Genomic DNA, 21,687 nt, shown 5'->3' on the forward strand with positions numbered 1-21,687 from the left:
TATCATCGCTCCTTACTGCAGTAATTGACTCCTTGATCTACAGTGCAATGCCACCTCCTCTTTTATCCCCTCCCCTGTCACGCCTGAAGATTCTATACCCTGGAAAATTGAGCTGCCAGTCCTGCCCCTCCCTCAACTATGTCTCTGTGATAGCAATAATATCATAATTCCATGTGCTAATCAATGCCCTCAATTCATCTGCCTTACTAGTAAGACTCCTTGCATTAAAATCGATGCAATCCAGCCTTGCATTTTTCACTTGTGCCTTAATGGGTCCTTTTCTGATTGGCAGGATGTGACAAGTGGTGTCCCACAGGCGTCTCTCCTCGGGCCTCAACTTTTTACAATTTATATCAATGACTTAGATGAGGGGAGCGATGGCATGGTAGCTAAATTTGCAGATAACACAAAGATAGGTAGGAAGGTATGTTGTGAAGATGGCATAAGGAGCTTGCAGATCGATATAGATAGGTTGAGTGAGTGAGCAAAAATCTGGAAGATGGAGTATAATGTGGGAAAATATGAAGTTGTTCACTTTGGCAGCAAGTATAAAAAAGCAAAGTATTTCTTAAACGGGGAACGACTGCAGAATTCCGAGGTGCAGAGGGAATTAAGCGTTCGAGTGCAAGAGTCACAAAAAGTTAGTCTGCAGGTACAGCAAGTAATAACGAAGACTAATGGACGAGAGGAATTGAAAACAAAAGTAAGGATGTTATGCTTCAGTTATACAGGGCATTGGTGAGACCACATCTCGAATACTGTGTGCAGTTTTGGTCTACCTATTTAAGGAAGGATGTGAATGTGTTGGATGTGGTTCAGAGGAGCTTTACTAGATTGATACCTGGAATGAGCAGGTTGTCTTATGAGGAAAAGTTGGACAGACTGGGCTTATTTTCACTGGAGTTTAGAAGAGTGAGGGGAGACTTGATTGAAGTATATAAGATCCTGAACGGTGTTGACAAGGTGGATGTGGAAAGGATGTTTCCTCCTGTGGGTGAGTCCAGAACTAGGGGGCACTGTTTTAAAATTAGGGATCGCCCTTTTCGGACAGAAATGAGGAGAAATTTTTTCTCTGAGGGTTGTGCAACCTTGGAACACTCTGCCTCAGAAGGTGGTGGAAGCTGGGACATTGAACATTTTTAAGGCGGAGGAGAATAGATTCTTGTTAGGCAAGGGAATCAGATTATCGTGGGTGGATGGAAGTGTGGAATTCGAGTCAGAAAGAGATCAGCCATGATCTTATTAAATGGCGGAGCAGGCTTGAGCGGCCAATTGCCTACTTCAGCTCCTAATTCGTATAGTTGTATGGTCGTAAGCACCTGGATGACAGGTCTTTCCTTCTTCCTTTCCATGCAAACCCCATTATGGTTGCAAAGGTAAATGGATTTTTTGAAGTAAATTCTACCCTGCTTTGCTGCTTTTTGCATGGAGTGTCTGACCACGAACATAATATTCATATTGCTGACCTTATTTCTGCTGACATTGAAAGGACGTTGCAGTAGGAGGAGCAGAGTCTGCTTCTAATAATCTGAGCCAGAAGGGTCATTCATGGGATCATCAAGCATTGCGCAAACTAACTACCATGTTTTTAATTATATAGTTGTAATTAATATAATGAGAGCCTTCTGTCAGTCATTGTCATAGAGTCATTTACGGCATGGAAGAAGTACTTTGTAAACTAGTAATAATACCTAACAACAGGCAAACAGAATCTCCAGCCCACTATTGACACTAGCCTCTCAAATACTTTTGACTTATTTCCAATACAGTCAATGGCTGGGATCTTCTTCTGTCGCCACCGAGCTCAGCGGCGGGCGAAGAAAGCTGGCAATGACGCCAGCTGCCTGTGCGCAGGCGCTGACACCATTTTTAAAGGGCTTGGTGCCTTTCCAGGATTTTTAGAGAAATCAGGAAACAGTTTTGAAAAAAATTAAAAGCGGTATTTTTGGACCTCTGCAATGACCCCCCGCCCCCTCCACCCCACGCCAATAACCACAATATTAAATGCTTTCCTTCTCCATCATTTGTGATGATGTTTATCTGATTGATACAAATTTGAACCTTGCAAATGAGTTTAGATGCAAAGGAGGAGGTGATCTATAAATGCTTTATAGTTGTCATGTTAGTTTGAACATTCTTAAAGGGTTGAAATTATCTTGTCAGTTTCACTGTATTAGGAGTTTCAGCAGGTGGAAACTATTCTTTTCCTGTGTTAAATTTTCATCTATTATTTATTCTGAAATTGACAGCATACATGAAGCTGCAATGAAGGCTTTTAGTAAATTCACAATCTAAATGTATCTGCCAGATCCTGTGCAAGGCTCTGCAGTATTAGTTAGCAGTATAATTGCTCAGGTACGTGCTATTCTAAGTGAACCCTTTTGGAAAGATTTGTAGGATGAAAGATTTTGTTGCTAACCTCTCCCACAGATGTGGCCATTAATATTTATCATTATAACACACTCGTTGAAAATTGCTATGTAGCTTTAGGTTACTATAGGAGAGTCCATACTAAAGTAAGTTGTGTAAGATTTATTTACTGTAGTCAAAGAAGTTGTAAAATGTTATTTCAGTAATTAAACTTCATAATCTGTAATTCCAAAAAATATTGGGCAGGATTTTGACTTCAGGGTCAGGACCCTGACATCAGGGTCAAGTGTGGGCCCCAAGCTGCAATGTGCAGGAAACAGTCACCTGGCAGTGACTTTCCTGGTATTGGCCAATTTGTGGCCAGAAGGCGCACTCATCATCCAATTAAGAACCATGGGCGGGCTCTCAAAACTGGAGGGGCAATAGGAGGCCCTCCAGCACAGAAGAAGCACCCTGCCATTATAGGTAAAGGAGAGAGAACAAAGAACAAAGAACAGTACAGCACAGGAACAGGCCATTCGGCCCTCCAAGCCTGCGCCGATCTTGATGCCTGCCGAAACTAACACCTTCTGCACTTCCAGGGCCCATATCCCTCTATTCCCTTCCTATTCATATATTTGTCAAGATGTCTCTTAAACGTCACTATCGTATCTGCTTCCACCACCTCCCCTGGCAGCACGTTCCAGGCACTCACCACCCTCTGTGTAAAAAACTTGCCTCGCACATCCCCTCTAAATTTTGCCCCTCGCCCCTTAAACCTATGTCCGCTAGTAACTGACTCTTCCACCCTGGGAAAAAGCTTCTGACTATCCACTCTGTCCATGCCGCTTATAACTTTGTAAACCTCTATCATGTCGCCCCTCCACCTCCGTCGTTCCAGTAAAAACAATCCAAGTTTATCCAACCTCTCCTCATAGCTAATGCCCTCCAGACCAGGCAACATCCTGGTAAACCTCTTCTGCACCCTCTCCAAAGCCTCCACGTCCTTCTGGTAGTGTGGTGACCAGAATTGCACGCAATAAGTGTGGCCTAACTAAGGTTCTGTACAGCTGCAGCATGACTTGCCTATTTTTATACTCTATGCCCCGACCGATGAAGGCAAGCATGCCGTATGCCTTCTTGTCTCCCTTATCCACCTGCGTTGCCACTTTCAGTGACCCGTGGACCTGTACGCCCAGATCTCTCTGCCTGTCAATACTCCTAAGGGTTCTGCCATTTACTGTATACCTCCCACCTGCATTAGACCTTCCAAAATGCATTACCTCACATTTGTCCGAATTAAACTCCATCTGCCATTTCTCTGCCCAAGTCTCCAACCGATCTATATCCTGCTGTATCCTCTGACAATCCTCATCACTGTCCGCAACTCCACCAACCTCTGTGTCATCCGCAAACTTACTAATCAGACCAGCTACATTTTCCTTCAAATCATTTATATATACTACAAACAGCAAAGGTCCCAGCACTGATCCCTGCGGAACACCACTAGTCACATCCCTCCATTCAGAAAAACACCCATCCACTGTTACCCTCTGTCTTCTGTGACTGAGCCAGTTCTGTATCCAGCTTGCCAGCTCACCTCTGATCTGTGACTTCACCTTTTGCACCAGTCTGCCATGCGGGACCTTGTCAAAGGCTTTACTAAAGTCCATATAGACAACATCCACCGCCCTTCCCTCATCAATCATCTTCGTCACTTCCTCAATAAACTCAATCAAATTAGTAGGACATGACCTCCCCTTCACAAAACCATGCTGTCTCTCGCTAATAAGTTCGTTTGTTTCCAAATGGGAGTAAATCCTGTCCCGAAGAATCCTCTCTAATAGTTTCCCTACCACTGACGTAAGGCTCACCGGACTATAATTTCCTGGATAATCCTTACCACCCTTCTTAAACAAAGGAACAACATTGGCTATTCTCCAGTCCTCTGGGACCTCACCTGTAGCCAATGAGGATGCAAAGATTTCTGTCAAGGCCCCAGCAATTTCTTCCCTTGCCTCCCTCAGTATTCTGGGGTAGATCCCATCAGGCCCTGGGGACTTATCTACCTTAATGCTTTGCAAGACACCCAACACCTCCTCCTTTTTGATAATGAGATGACTGAGACTGTCTGCACTCCCTTCCCTAGGCTCATCATCCACCAAGACCTTCTCCTTGGTGAATACTGATGCAAAGTACTCATTTAGCACCTCACCCATTTCCTCTGGCTCCACGCATAGATTCCCATCTCTGTCCTTGAGTGGGCCAACCCTTTCCCTGGTGACCCTCTTGCTCTTTATATATGTATAAAAAGCCTTGGGAATTTCCTTAATTCTGTTTGCCAATTACTTTTCATGACCCCTTTTCGCCCTCCTAACTCCTTGCTTAAGTTCCTTTCTACTGTCTTTATATTCCTCAAGTGCTTCATCTGTTCCCAGCCTTCCAGCCCTGACAAATGCTTCCTTTTTCTTTTTGACGAGGCTCACAATATCCCGTGTTATCCAAGCTTCCCGAAACTTGCCAAACTTGTCTTTCTTCCTCACAGGATCATGCTGGTCCTGGATTCTAATCAGCTGACGTTTGAAAGACTCACACATGTCAGATGTTGATTTACCCTCAAACAGCTGCCCCCAATCTAAATTCTTCAGTTCCTGCCTAATATTGTTATAATTAGCCTTCCCCCAATTTAGCACCTTCACCCGAGGACTACTCTTATTCTTATCCACAAGTACCTTAAAACTTATGGAATTATGGTCACTGCTCCTGAAATGCTCCCCCACTGAAACTTCGACCACCTTGCCGGGCTCATTCCCCAATACCAGGTCCAGAATGGCCCCATCCCTAGTTGGACTATCTACATACTGTTTCAAGAAGCCCTCCTGCATGCTCCTCACAAATTCTGCCCCATCCAAGCCCCTAGCACTAAGTGAGTCCCAGTCAATATAGGGGAAGTTAAAATCACCCACCACTACAACCCTGTTACCTTTACATCTTTCCAAAATCTGTCTACATATCTGCTCCTCTACCTCCCGCTGGTTGTTGGGAGGCCTGTAGTAAACCCCCAACATCGTGACTGCACCCTTCCTATTCCTGAGATCCATCCATATTGCCTCGCTGCATGACCTCTCTGAGGTGTCCTCCCGCAGTACAGCTGTGATATTCTCCTTAACCAGTAATGTAACTTCCCCACCACTTTTACATCCCCCTCTATCCCGCCTGAAGCTTCTAAAGCCTGGAACATTTAGCTGCCAATCCTGCCCTTCCCTCAACCAAGTCTCCGTAATGGCAACAACATCATATTTCCAAGTACTAATCCAAGCTTTAAGTTCATCTGCCTTACCTGTTATACTTCTCGCATTGAAACAAACGCACTTCAGACCATCAGTCCCGCTGTGCTCAGCAACATCTCCCTGCCTGCTCTACCTCTTAGTCCTACTGGCCTTATTTACTATGTCCTCCTCATTTACTTCACTAGCTGTCCTACTGCTCTGGTTCCCAACCCCCTGCCTCACTAGTTTAAACCCTCCCGAGTGACCCTAGCAAACCTTGCAGCCAGGATATTAGTGCCCTTCCAGTTTAGATGCAACCCGTCCTTCTTGTACAGGTCCCATCTGTCCCTGAACAGAGCCCAATGGTCCAGATATCTGAAACCCTCCCTTCTACACCAGCTGCTCAGCCACGTGTTTAGCTGCACTATCTTCCTATTTCTAGCCTCACTGGCACGTGGCACAGGGAGTAATCCAGAGATTACAACCCTGGAGGTCCTGATTTTTAACTTACTACCGAACTCCCTAAACTCCCCCTGCAGGACCTCATCCCTCTTCCTGCCTATGTCATTGGTACCGATGTCATTGGTACCACAACCTCTGGCTGTTCACCCTCCCCCTTCAGCATGCCCTTTGTCCGTTCAGAGACATCCTTGACCCTGGCACCAGGGAGGCAACATACCTTCCTGGAGTCTCTTTCACGTCCACAGAAGCGCCTATCTGTGCCCCTGACTATAGAGTCCCCTATAACTATTGCTCTTCTGCGCTTTTTCCCTCCCTGCTGAACAACAGTGCCAGCCATGGTGCCACTGCTCTGGCTGCTGCTGTTTTCCCCTGATAGGCCATCCCCCCCAACAGTATCCAAAACGGTATACTTGTTAGAGATTAGGTGCCCTGTCAGCAATTTTAAAAAATGTAACATTTAAAAAATGGCCACAGCTGATGGGCCACCATCTTGGAGAGGAGTCTGTGTTGCAGCTGTAGTCAGGTAGGCAGGGAGGGCATCAAATAAAAGCAAAATACTGCAGATGCTGGAAATCTGAAATAAAAACTGCAAGTGTGGGAAATACTCAACAATAGCAGCATCTGTGGAGAGAGAAACAGAATTAACATTTCAGGTCGATGATCTTTATTCAGAATGGCAAAGGTTCGAAATGGAATAGGTTTTGCGCAAGGGAAAGGTGAAAGGAGGGAAGAAGAACAAAAGGGAAGGTCTGTGATAGGGTGGAGGGTGGAAGGCGGGAGAGATTAAATGACAAAGATGTCATGGAACAAAAGGCAAAGGAAGTGGTAATAGTTGTAGTAAAAGACAAAGCATTTGTCCAAAGAGAGTGTTCATGGCAGAATAATGAACAGTTCTGTCTGAAAAACATGAAAAACAAGTTTAAGACCAGCACATAGTTAAAAAGAAAATCCAAAATGGGGGTCTTGGTCTAAAATTGTTGAACTCAATTTGAGTCCAGAAGGCTGTAAAGTGCCTCATTGTAAGATGAGCTGCTGTTCCTCGAGCTTGTGTTGGGCTTCACTGCAGCACTGCAGCAGGCCAAGGACAGAAAAGTGGGCATGGGAGCAAATTAAAATGGCAAGCAGCTGGAAGCTCGGGGTCATGCTTGCTGACTGAGCGGACGCGTTCCGCAAAGCAATCACCCAATCTGCGTTTGGTCTCTCCAACGTATTGTGAGCAGTAGTATACTAAATTGAAAGAAGTACAAGTAAATTGCTGCTTCACCTGGAAGGAGTGTTTGGGACCTTGTATGGTGAGGATAGAGAATGTAAAATGCCAGGTGTTACACCTCCTGTGATTGCATGGGAAGGTACCGTGGGAAGGAAACGAGGGAGGGGAAGATGTGTTTAATGGTGGCATCATGCTGGAGGTGGTGGAAATTTTTTTAATATTTATTCTTTCATGGGATGTGGCCTTCGCTGGCAAGGCCAGCATTTGTTGCCCATCCTTAACTGCCCTTAAAAAATGGTGGAGGATGATCCTTTGGAATGGAAGGTGAGGACAAGGGGAACCCTATCACGGTTCTTGGAGGGAGGGGAAGGGGTGAGGGCAGAAGTGCAGGAAATGGGTCAGACATGGTCAAGGGCCCTGTCAAACACAGTGGGCGGGTATTCTCAGTTGAGAAAAAAGGAAGACATATCAGAATCGTTGTTGTGGAAGGTTGCTTCATCAGAACAGATGTAACCGAGACAGAGAAACTGGGAGTATGGGATGGAGTCCTTACAGGAGGCAGGGTGTGAAGAAGTTTGTCAAGGTAGCTGTGTGAGTTGGTAGGCTTATAATGAATATTAGTAGACAGCCTATCCCCAGAAATGGAGACAGTGAAGTCGAGGAAGGGGAGGGAAGTGTCAGAGATGGAACATGTGAAGGTAAGAGAAGGGTGGAAATTGGAAGCAAAGTTGATGAAATTTTCTAGTTCCAGGTGAGAGCAGGAAACGGCACTGATACGGTCATCAATCTACTGGAAAAAGAGTTGAGGGAGGGGGCCTGAGTAGGACTGGAACAAGAAATGTTCAACATACCCCCAATAAGACAGGCATAGATAGGACCCATGCGGGTACCCGTAGCAAAACCTTTTATTTGGAGGAAGTGAGTGGAGTTGAAGGATAATTGTTAAATGTGAGAACAAGTTCAGCCAGGCGGAGAAGGGTGGTGGTGGATGGGAACTGGTTGGGCCTCTATTCAAGGAAGATGCAGAGAGCCCTCAAACCATCCTGGTGGGGGATGGAGGTGTTGAGTGATTGGACAGCCATAGTGAAGAGGAAGTGGTTAGGGCCAGGAAACTGGAAATTGTTGAAATGACGTAGGGCATTAGAAGAGCCACAGATGTAGGTGGGACAAGTCTGGAGTGCTGACTTGGGGCTGCATTAGAGTGCTAAAGTGGGAGTTTTGTGACTGAGGGTAATTAAGGGTTAGTTTCATCTAAAGTCTAGTCTTTTATTTAGCAAATTAACTTAACAGTTGCTGTTTGACTTGTAGAGGGTGAGTTTTAGACCAGCTTTAAACAGAGTTCACTCAGGCTCTGCTTGCAGCTGCACCTTGTTAATTAGATAACTGGTTTAAACCAATTTTCAGGGACTAGGGTCGGACAGCATAAAAGTGGGCCATCTTACAGTGCTGACTTTGTTTGCACTGGAGTGCTGAATTGGGGCTGCATTCGAGTGCTAAAGTGGGAGTTTTATGACTGAGGGAGTTCGGTCAGGAGGGAGCGAGGAGTTCCTTTCATTTCTGCCTGTCCTCAAAGAGCGTGAGGGGAGCCGAGAGTTTCCAAAGAGCACAGCTGACTGGTGAGTAAGTCCTGGTGGGTATTTTTCAAACTGGATTGAATTGTAAGTCATTGTTTGAGCAAGACTTAGTTGATTTATTTTTTTATTATAATAGTCTTATAAATTTTTAAATTTAAAGGGTTTAGTCATGGCAGGAGAGCTTAAAGCCGTGGTTTGCTCCTCTTGCTGCATGTGGGAATCCGGGAACATTTCCAGTCCCCGGGCCCAGCATGTGTGCAGGAAGTGTGTCCAGTTGCAGCTCCTGGAAGCTCGGGTTTCAGAGCTGGAACGGCAGCTGGAAACTCTGGAGCATCCGCGAGTCTGAGAGCATCGTGGATAGCACGTTTTGAGAGGTGGTCACACCGCAGCTGAAGGGACTTGAGGAAGGAAGGGAATGGGTGACCACCAGGCTGTCCAAGAGAAACAGGCAGGTAGTTCAGGAGTCCCCTGGGGTCCCGCTTGCAAATCGGTATTCCATTTTGGAGGATGATGAGGCTGGTTCCTCCAGGGAGTGCGGACAGAGCAAAGCTTCTGGCAAAGCAGCCTGTCTGCACAGGAAGGGGGAAAGAGAGGAAGAGCAATAGTAATAAGGGATTCTATAGTCAGGGGAACAGATAGGCGCTACTGTGGCCGTCAACGTGACTCCAGGATGGTGTGTTGCCTCCCTGGTGCCAGGGTCCGGGATGTCACTGAACGGCTGCAGGGCATCCTGAAGGGGAGGGTGATAAGGCAGAGGTCATGGTACATTTTGGTACCAATGACATAGGTAGAAAGAGGGATGAGGTCTTGCATCAAGAATTCAGGGAGTTAGGCAGTCGACTAAAAAGCAGGACCTCTCGGGTTGTAATCTCTGGATTACTCCCAGTGCCACATGCTAGCAAGTATAGAAATAGGAGAATAGCACAGATGAATGCGTGGCTGAAGAGTTGGTGCAGGAGGGAGGGTTTTAGATTCCTGGACCACTGGGACCTGTACAAGCGGGATGGTCTATATCTGAAACAGAGGGGGACTATCATCCCTGCTGGCGGGTTTGCTAGTGCTGTTGGGAGGAGTTTAAACTAATTTGGCAGGGGGAGGGGACGCAGACTTCTAGCAGAATAGGGACACAGCTAAACACAGGAAAGCAAACAAGTCAGAGGGAATACAGCGGAAGTAAGCTTCAAGGGAGTAAGACCAGGATGGAAGGCCTCTACTTTAATGCCAGGAGTATTACAGGTAAAACGGATGAGTTAAGGGAAAGGATTGACACGCGGAATTGTGATATAGTAGCCATCACGGAGACATGGTTGAGGGAGGGGCAGGATTGGCAGCTCAATATCCCGGGATATAGAATCTTCAGGCGAGACAGAGGAGGAGGTAAAAGAGGAGAGGCCATTGCAATATTAGTTAAGGAGTCAGTTACTGCAGTAAGGAGAGATGATATCTTGGAGGGGGCATCAAATGAAGCTTTATGGGTAAAGTTTAGGAATAAACAGGGACAGCCACATTGCTAGATGTTTATTATAGACCCCTAGATAGTCAGCGGGAAATTGAGGAGCAAATATGTGCGCAATTCACAGAGGTGTGTAAAAATAATAATAGGGTAATTATATTAGGTGATTTCAACTTTCCCAACATTAATTGGGATAGTCATCGTGTTCAGGGCTTAGATGGAGTGGAGTTCTTAAAATGTATACAGGAGAACGTTTTAGCTCAATATGTAGAGGATCCAACAAGGGAGGGTGCAGTGCTGGACCTAATTCTGGGGAATGAAGCCGGACAGGTGGTTGATGTGTTGGTGAGGGAGCATTTTGGTGATTGTGACCACAACATGGTACAATTTAAGCTTGTTATGGAGAAAGAAATAGACAAGTTGCAAAAAAAGGTTTTGGATTGGGGGAGAGCGAATTTTAGTAAAATAAGGCAGGAACTGGCCAAGGTAGACTGGAAAGAGTTACTTGTCGGGAAAGCTACAGAAGAGCAGTGGGGGGCATTCAAAAAGGAAATGGGGAGGGTACAGGCCCAACATGTTCCCTCTAGGGTAATAGGTAGGAGCAACAAGCCCAGAGAACCATGGATGACCAGAAACATTCAGGGTATGATGAGAAGGAAAAGAGAGGCTTTTAGCAAATACAGGGAGAGCAAATCAAGGGAAGCATTAGTGGAGTACAGAAAGTGTAGGATGGAGCTTAAGAAAGCAATGAGGAGAGCAAAGAGGGGATATGAGAAAGCTCTGGCTGGTAAACGTAGGGAAAATCCCAAGATATTCTATAAGTATATCAATGGGAAGAGGATAACCAGGAAAAGAGAATGACCCATTAGGGACCAAGGGGGAAATTTGTGGGTGGAGCCAGAGGACATTGGTAGGGTGTTGAAAGATTACTTCACATCTGTCTTCACCCAAGAGAATGAGGATGTAGATATGGAACTGAGAGAGAGAGACTGTGAGGTTCTTGAGCAAATTATCATAGGGAGTGACAAGGTATTGGAGGTTTTGGCAGGCTTAAAAGTGGACAAATCTCCAGGTCCGGACAATTTGTGTCCCAGGATGCTGTGGGAGGTGAGGGTGGAGATTGCAGGGGCTCTGACTCTAATTTTTAATTCCTCTCTGGCCACGGGGGAGGTGCCAGAGGACTGGAGAACAGCTAATGTGGTCCCACTATTTAAGAAAGGCTGCAGAGATAAGCCAGGGAACTATAGACCAGTGAGTCTCACGTCAGTGGTCGGGAAACTATTGGAGAAAATTCTGAAGGAGAGAATCTATCTCCACTTGGAGAGGCAAAATTTGACTAGGAATAGTCAGCATGGCTTTGTCAGAGGGAGGTCATGCCTAACAAATTTGATTGAATTTTTTGAGCATGTGACCAGGTGTGTAGATGAGTGTAGTGCAGTTGATGTAGTTTACATGGATTTCAGCAAAGCCTTTGACAAGGTCCCACATGGGAGACTTATCAAGAAAGCAAATACACATGGGATACAGGGTAACTTGATAAGGTGGATTCAAAATTGGCATGGCTGTCGGAGACAGAGAGTGATGACAGACGGCTGTTTTAGTGACTGGAAGCCAGTGGCGTACCACAGGGATCTGTGCTGGGTCCCCTATTGTTTGTCATTTATATAAACGACATAGATGACTATGTGGGGGGTAGGATCAGTAAGTTCGCGGATGACACAAAGATTGGCCGAGTGGTTAACAGTGAGGTTGAGTGTCTTGGGTTACAGGAAGGTATAGACGGGATGGTCAAATGGGCAGAAAAGTGGCAGATGGAATTTGACCCTGAAAAGTGCGAGGTGATACACTTTGGAAGGAGTAAAGTGACACGGAAGTATTCAATGAATGGCCTGACACTGGGAAGTTCCGAGGAACAAAGTGACCTTGGCGTGTTTGTCCATAGATCTCTGAAGGCAGAAGGGCAGGTTAATAGGGTGGTGAAAAAGGCATATGGGACACTTGCCTTTATCAATTGAGGCATAGATTACAAAAGCAGGGAGGTCATGTTGGACCAAAACAAGAAATGCTGGATTCACTCAGCAGGTCTGGCAGCATCTGTGGAAAGAGAAGCAGAGTTAACGTTTCGGATCAGTGACCCTTCTAGTGTTCCGAAGAAGGGTCACTGATCCGAAACGTTAACTCTGCTTCTCTTTCCACAGATGCTGCCAGACCTGCTGAGTGAATCCAGCATTTCTTGTTTTTGTTTCAGATTTCCAGCATCCGCAGTATTTTGCTTTTATTTTAGAGGTCATGTTGGAGTTGTACAGAACTTTGGTAAGGCCACTGCTGGAGTACTGTGTGCAATTCTGGTCGCCACATTATAGGAAGGATGTGATTGCACTGGAGGGGGTGCAGAGGCGATTCACCAGGATGTTGCCTGGGATGGAACATTTAAGCTATGAAGAGAGGTTGGATAGGCTTGGGTTATTTTCACTGGAGCAGAGAAGACTGAGGGGTGACCTGATCGAGTTGTACTAGATTATGAGGGGCATGGACAGGGTGGCTAGGGAGCAGCTGTTCCCCTCATTTGAAGGGTTAGTTACGAGGAGACACAAGTTTAAGGTGAGGGGCAGGAGGTTTAAGGGGGATTTAAGGAAGAACTTTTTTACCCAGAGGGTGGTGATGTTCTGGAATGCACTGCCTGGGAGGATGGTAGAGGCGGGTTGCCTCACATCCTTTAAAAAGTACCTGGATGAGCACTTGGCACGTCATAACATTCAAGGCTATGGGCCAAGTGCTGGCAAATGGGATTAGGTAGATAGGTCAGGTGTCTTTAATGCTTCGGTGCAGACTTGATGGGCCTCTTCTGCACTGTATTATTCTGTGATTCTGTGACTGGACAAGGTGAGAAAAAGTAGAGTCAAGATAGGAAAAAATAAGTTCAGTGGGGCAGGAACAGGCTGAAACAATGGGTCTACCAGGACAATCCTGTTTGTGGATTTTGGGAAGGAGGTAGAAAAGGGCTGTCCGGGGTTGTGGGACTGAGGTTGGAAGCTGTAGAGGGAAGATCTCCAGAGGAGATGAGGTCAGTGATAATCCTGGAGACAGTGGCTTGATGTTCGTTGGAGGTCATGGTCCAGGGGAGGTAGGAAGAAGTGTCCGAGAGTTGGCGCTCAGCCTCTGCAAGATAGAGGTCAGTACGCCAGACAACAATAGCACCACCTTTGTCAGCAAGTTTGATTACAATGACGGGGTTAGATTTGAGAAAACGGAGTGCAGACTGACTGAAAAATTCCAGTTGACCTCTGATAATTGACCTTACTTGGCCACTAATTTATCTAAATTAGCTACCAGTGCTTGCAGGCGGGTAGCCCTTCTTCCCCCGATCCTGCCTTTGTTCTCGCCTCCATTCTGCCCATTAATAATTAGAACATATAAGGTATAAAATTAGCAAAAGTGACTCAATCCGTCAATGCTAAAGACTACCTGAAATGTACTTAATTTGTTGAGGGAAATGAGTAACGTGAAGTAATACTTCCAATGTTCTCCCTAATCTCCAGAAGTAATTAGAAAAATACTCAAGACCTTTTTCTGACATTCCAGTTCATACCATTGAATCGCAACTTCTTGCATCTACTGATGACATTCTCATTGGACTGGAGTCATTGTGCTCTCCAGAATGTTCAGTTACCTATATTTATATTTGCTCTCTAAGTCCCTTCACCAGATACTCATCAAACTCTTTTACAAGTGGTTAATCAATATATGATTAAATGGGAGTTCTGCTTCCTGTTTTGCTCCCGATACTCACCACTCTATGCCACAGAAAGAATTCAGATTTCTATTGAATATATTATGTGTTTAGAAACTTGGGCGCTAATATTGATATTTTTTTTAAAACATTTTCTGGCAGTGGATGTAAATGGTTACTTCTTTCTGTTTCTCACCTAGGTGAGTTCATGACAAAATCATTTTCTATTGTTAATGCCAGAATAATGGCCAATCTGAACACATCTGCAATAATCCTATTTTGGTGTATCTGAGGTGGCTTAATGGCCACTATGGATTGAAATTACCCTGTGTGTTACTTTTAACAGATGTATTTGGATGAAATTCTCACGTTCATTATTTTAATGCAGTTGTTAGATATTCTATCAATTACTGAAGATAAGCCATGTCGATATGCCTTGTATTGTGCAATTCTGTCGAGTTTATGACTCACCAACATAGCCCTAAGATGGTATTTATTATCAGGATGTTGGAAGATAACTTGAAACTTGCTGATCTGGTGAACTCTGTTTCAACCATGTTGAAGTTATGTAAAAAAGTTCCATGACCTCCAAAAAGCATTAAGGTAAACCAACAAGATAAACAAAGAAATACTTTTGAGGACACGTATACTGAGGTTGACTCAAGTTAATGGAAATGTCTATGTCCTGCAAGTGTAGCAACATAAGATTGAAATATTTTTGCAGCTGACTAGCTTCAAACACTTTTGGAATCTGTATATGGATGTTAGCAGTTCTTTTCATTGATTTGAATTCTGTATAATGCACATTATGGGCAAGTGCTCACACAATTTTTGGTGCTGATCGGGTGTCTGTACGAATTAGGGAGGGGGAAATTTAGCTGTAACAGCTGACCATCCCAAAGTTTTTGTTTTATTGCATGGTGATTTAAATCTTGGGGCCAATTTTCTGAGTACAAGCTGGCAGTAGGGGACCTCACTCAACACCAGCACATATCAGCAAATCATAGGCCCACTGCCCATGAGCTAGAGCTTACTGGGGGTCTGACAAACCATAAACAGCTCAACTTCAGGCAATACCTCAAAGTTAACGTCGAGCACATTGTTAAAGATAGCTGCAAGGGTGAAAAGAAAGACATACTTAGATCAAATACCAGTCTGTTCTTCATCTTCCCATGGATGTCAAAAGTTTTCATGGAAACTTTTGGAAACTCTAATGCTATGTTTTCCATTTATGAGCATATTTTACTGCACATTACCTGAAAGGCCAGAATTAAAATAAATAATTAAAATATATTCCAATTTCTATATTGACTGTTACATTGCAAATACATTAATATTTTTTCTGTGACATTGTTGGAATGCAGAATGGTTGGTAATGCCAGACAGATGAATTCCTGAAATAAAAACAAGAAATGCTGGAAATACTCAGCAGGTCTGGCAGCATCTGTGGAGAGAGAAGCAGAGTTAACATTTCAGGTCAGTGACCCTTCATCAGAGTTCCTGGCCGACTGCACCCCATGCTATATAATCAAGTGCATAGTCCTGCGGTCAATTCCATTGAGGAAATGCACAAGGGCGCCTTAACTGTCTGGGTGGCAGGGAGTGATCATAAGATCATAAGAACTAGGAGCAGGAGTAGACCAATCAACCCCTCAAGCCTGCTCCGCCATTCAATAAGATCATGACTGATCTGATTGTGCTCTTAACTCCAATTTCCTGCTGGCCCTCTATAATCCTTGACTCCCTGGGAGATCAAAAATCTGTCTAGCTCAGCCTTGAATATATTCAATTGCTGACCCTCCAATGCCCTCTGGGGAAGAGAATTCCAAAGGTTAACGACCCTCTGAGAGAAGAAATTCCTCCTTATCTCTGTCTTAAATGGGAGACTGCTTATTACCTGGTTCTTTCCCTTTAGTTTTCCAAATCTTCCCTAACGTGAACCCTACCCCCTACTATTTAGTTTAAAACCTTCTCTACAGTTCTAGTTATCCGATTTGCCAGAATACTTACTAGTCCCTATGTACTTCAGATGAAGGTTGTCCCAATGGTGCAGTTCCTTCTTTCCCTGGTAATAGTGCCAGTGCCCAATGAATCAAAACCCCTTTCTCCTACACCAATCTTTGAGCCACATATTCAAGTCTGTGATTTTATTTACCCTATGCCAAACTAGATAGAAATATAAAAACGGATGGTAAGAGTTAGCCTAACATCTGTCATAGGGAAAATGGTAGAATCTATTATTAAGGAGGTTATAGCAGGGCACTTAAAAACTCTTAATGCGATCAGGCAGAGTCAAGATGGTTTTGTGAAAGGGAAATCGTGTTTGACTAATTTATTAGCATTCTTTGAGGAAGTAACAAGCAAGGTGGATAAAGGGGAACCTGTAGATGTGGTATACTTGGATTTCCAAAAGGCATTTGATAAGATGGCACATCCAGGTTACTGCAGAAAATAAGAGCTGATGGTGTTGGAGGTAACATGTTAACATGGATAGAGGATTGGCTAGCTAACAGGAAGCAGAGGGTAGGGATAAATGGGGCATTTTCTGGTTGGCAAGCTGTAACTAGTGGAGTTCTACAAGGTTCAGTGCTGGGCCCTCAACTATTTACAATCTATATCAATGCCTTGGATGAAGGGACCAAATGTATGGTCGCTAAATTTGCCGATGACACAAAGATAGGTAGGAGAGTAAGTTGTGAAGAGGACATAAAGAGTCTGCAAAGGGATATAGATAACGTAAGTGAGCACACAAAAGTTTGGCAGAGGGAGTATAATGTGGGAAAATTTGAACTTGACAACTTTGGCAGGAAGAATAGAAAAGCAGTTTAGTATTTAAGTGGAGAGAGATCGCAGAACTTGGTGACACAGAAGGATCTGGGTGTCCTGGTACATGATTCACAACGGTATACAGGTATAGCAAGTGATTAGGAAGGCAAATGGAATGTTGTCATTTATTGCAAGGGTAATGGAATATAAAAGTAAGGAAGTAAGTAAGCAGAAGAAATTCACCAGGATGTTGCCTGGAGCATTTCAGCTATGAAGAGAGACTGAAAAGGCGAGGGTTGTTTTTCTTAGAGCAGAGCAGGCAGAGGGGGGACCTGATTGAGGTATGCAAAATTATGAGGGGCACTGATAGGATAGATAGGAAGAAACTTTTTCCTTTAGTGGAGGGATCAATAACCAGGGGGCATAGATTTAAGGTAAGGGGCAGGAGGTTTACAGGGGATTTGAGGAGAAATGTTTTCACCCATAGAGTGGTTGGAATCTGGAACGGACTGACTGAAGAGGTGGTAGAGGCAGGAACCCTCACAACATTTAAGAAGTATTTAGATGTGCACTTGAAACGCTATAGCATACAAGGCTACGGACCAAGAGCTGGAAAATGGGATTAGAATAGATAGGTGCTTGATGGCCGCCACAGACATGATGAGCTGAAGGACCTGTTTCTGTGCTGTATAACTCTATGACTCTATAACTCTGTGTTTTGCTGCAGTTGTACAGGGTTTTGGTGAGACAACATATGGAGTACTGCGTACAGTTTTGGTCTCCTTGCTTAAGAAAGGATATAATTGCATTAGAGTCAGTTCAGAGAAGGTTCACTTGACTGATTCCTGAGATAAAGGGTTATCTTACGAGGAAAGGTTGGACAGGTTGGCCTGTGTCTAATGGAGTTTAGCAGAATGAGAGGTGATCTTATTAAAACATATAAGATCCTGAGGGGACTTGACAGGGTTGAAGCTGAGAGCTGAATCTCTCCCTTATGGGAGAGACTAGAACTAGGGAACACAGTTTAAAAATGAGAGGTCTCCCCTTTAAAACAGAGGAGAATTTTTTTCCTCAGAGGATTGTTAGTTTGTGGAATGGTCTTCCCCAGAGAGCAGTGGAGGCTGGGTCATTGAATATTTTTAAGGTTGAGTTTGATAGATTCTTGATTGACAAGGGAGTCAAAGGTTATAGCAGGTAGACAAGAAAGTAGAGTTGAGGCCACAATCTGATCAGCCATGATCTTATCAAATTGCGGAGCAGGCTCGATGGGCCTAATGGCCCACCCCTGCTGCTAATTCGCATGTTTGTATGTTTGCCATGGATCACACTGGTGTCCACCAGCTCCCACATGCTGCAGCTGCAACACATCATCTGCCCTGCCATCCTTATTGTGCTTTATTTAACTAATTCAGTTTCAAGTTTAGCTTGGTGGTTTATGATGCCTGCTGTTATTTTGTTGCGTAATTTTTAATGAACACCAACAAGCGGGATCAAAATGCTCTTTTAATGACATGTATTACTGGCTGACATCTTGGTGAGCATATGATCAAAATCTAGCTGTCAACAACCCGTGCCATAGATTTTTTTGATTCAGCTCCATTCGCAATTCCTCAGATAATGAAGCAGTCCATGTCCACATGTGTCAAGACCTGGACAGCATCCAGGCTTGGACTAATACGTGGCAAGTAACATTAGTGCCACACAAGTGCCAGGCAATGACCATCTCCAACAGGAATACCTTATCATTTACCCTTGACATTCAACAGCATTACCATTGCCAAATCCATCAACATCTCGGGGAGTCACTAGTAACCGGAAACACAACTGGGCTCGCTTCAAAAATGCCATGGCTACTAGAGCAGAACAGAGACTGGGTATTATGCGACGAGTGGCTCAAATCCTGATTCCCCAAAACCTATGACAAGGCACAAGCCAGGAGTGTTTTGGAATAGTCTCAACATGCATGGATGTGTGGAGCTGGAAAAACATTCATGAAGCTCAACAATCAAAGCAGTCTGCTTGATCGTATCTCATCTATTAGCATACATATACACTTCCTCAACCACCAGTGCACTGTGGCTGCAGAGTGTATACATTGCAGTAACTCACCAAGGCTCCTTTGGCAGCACCTTCCAGAGCTGCATGTTCTGATGAAGTGTCCCAGCTACAAAGCCAATCTGTTTTTAGATGCTGACCACTTCTGTGTATTTCCAACATTTTCAGTTTTCTCATTTTCCCATTTTTTTTTTTAACTGTTGTATTTTAGGGATGTTTCCATGAACTGCTACTCCAAGTCTGGAGCAACGCCCGCTGGAAGCATGACTTAGAAAATCACGATCTTAGAATCATTCCTTGATGTTTCCAGCACAATTGGTGTTTGCTTCATTGTTTCTGAGATGCTTTGGGGTCTGCACGTTAGCACAGTATATTAGTATGTCACAAAAAATTGTTCTAATAGATACTAAAGGCATAGACCATTGACCTTTACATTACATAAAAACAAACATGAAGCTCCTCCAGTGGCTCTAAGCTTGGGCAATTCCTGCAATTTACTTTCATGCCACTAAGTTAGGGAGAGAAATAAAATCAGCCAGTATCCCTAATGTTAATTGATGTCTGGCAGCCTCTCCTGGAGTTGAGTGTTTGGACGTTAAATAATGTCAGGATTTGCTGAGATTGTACTGTCTGCACTGTTAAATAATGTACTGATACTTGAAGCCATATTTTCTGATTGCATTAATGGATGGAAAATCATGAACTGTGCATGTGCAGGATTTCACGATATGCTGTCCCGGTGGACAAGGCTTTGTATCAGCGGTGCGTGGTCAGAAAATATATTTTTTAATGGCTATACTTACAAGTGGATAATGTCCTTGTGAGTGAGTTATCAAAGGGTGGACAAGGCCTGTAGGACTGCAAAGGTTTAAGATTTTCATAAAAGGAAGGAAGAAAAGCAGTAGAAGAAAAAAGAAAGACGTAAAAAAAAATGTGTCTTCTCACTGACCGATGAAAAGAGACCAAGACACACACCGGCTCTTGGCTAATTAAACATTTCTTATCAATAAAGGCAAGGTGGGCGGAACTTGAATCTTCATACTGTGTTCAGTTCTACGATGCATTAGCAGATAAAACTGATTTTCCAATTAGTAATGTACACGAGACCCAGCCCATCAGTTTGCTAAATCCATAACTCTAATTAAATCATTACAAAAATAAATAAAACTGAATGAAAGATTACAATATTTTAAACAGTCACGCTGTATGAAATGGATCAGTTCAGTTGCCACAATCATCCGAAACACACTGGGGACTCATTTTCATTCCTGGCCCAGGCGATAACATCACCTGTAAATTCCTTTCCCAATTTTCCTTTCTATTGAATCTGGGTGATGCATAGCAGGTGGCCAATCCACAACTGCTAGTTTTCGACTAGGTCTCTTCCCCCATTATGCTAAGGTTTCTTGGGCTTTCACAATGCAACACAACTAGCCTGTGCCAAGAGTATTGAGGCAGCATGAGAGTCCAGAGTATCATAGGATGCCTGGGGGTGGGGGGAGTCAGCCCTTACATGTAATGTACAATGTATCATAATTGTAAGCCACTCATAAAACAAACTCATCCTTATGTTATTCACATAATGTCACTGGTACCTTCACACCAAAAACAAATCAAATTCCATTCTATTGAAAAATGCTATCAACACTCAAAAACTCCTGAAATTTTACATTCAATTATTCTGAGTTTACCTCACACAAGTGGCTGGCAAATTACACACTCATTTGAATCTTAAGAGCTGAAACTAACAAAATGTTTCCCTATTTTCCTTTTGTTGCAACCAGGTGAGGAAGGGGAACTCAGGCTCCCCTTTCACCCTTCTCTAGTTTGACCGCAACAGGGTTTATCCTTTCAGCGCAGTGATTTAACTTACCACCTCAGTGAGCACATGGTCCTGTTCCTCTAATATAATTGCAAATGAACTAATCAGACAGGTTTTCTTAAGTTTAAACAAGAAAGATGTAAGTTTATTAACCTTGACACTGTAAACCGATTGAAATTACTAAAATACACGATGGATCCACCCTCACATTCACACGAGAGCCACACACAAACACACAAACACACACACAAATAGGTTACAGAGAAAAAAACAGAGTTGGGAGGTTGAAGTAAAGTCTGTAATAAATGGAATTTAAATGCTGAAGTTTTGTCCCAGAGTCCTTGAAGTTGTAGTCCTGCAGTCCTCGCTGGGCCACATATGGTTCGGGCTTGCTTCTCAGGTTCCGGAAGGCAGAAGAGGGGCTTTATCCGTGTCCTCTGGTTGCTGGCTGTGCTGGGCCGTAGGTTTGCAGCTGAGGCTTTGCTGGAACTTTACTGGAGAGAGGGAGAGAGAGATTGCAACTCTCTTGCTTACAGTTATAGTCTCCTTCTGAGGCACAATTCACAAACTCTCAGAGTGACACATGTGATATGACCACCTCTTTGTTTTTGAATCAGCATCTTCTGGAATGAGCTTTGAAATTCAAGATTGTTCAAACATACTTGGTTGTCGGGGGTGGGGGTGCTGGGGACGGGGGTGGTTGGCTCTTTCAAAGTCAATGGGTGTCAATGGCTTTTGATGATCAACATTGACAAAACCATTCTCAGTAATTTAATCAGAGAGCACTCCATTGTTCTGGCTAGACTGGGTAATCACCTCTGTCTCCAGCCATCCTTTGGCTTCTCATATGCAAATTGTGCTTGGCATCTTAGCTGCTCTATTCTGCTTTTTTTTAAAGTTATTTGTAATGTCCAGTCAAAGTCTCAGGCAAAGTTCCATACAATGAAATTAATCTTTTCCATTTGCCATGTGGGGTTTCCGTCACACTTTGATAGAC

Source organism: Heterodontus francisci, chromosome 10, assembly GCF_036365525.1.
Source record: "Heterodontus francisci isolate sHetFra1 chromosome 10, sHetFra1.hap1, whole genome shotgun sequence".
In the NCBI taxonomy this organism is placed as follows: Eukaryota; Metazoa; Chordata; class Chondrichthyes; order Heterodontiformes; family Heterodontidae; genus Heterodontus; species Heterodontus francisci.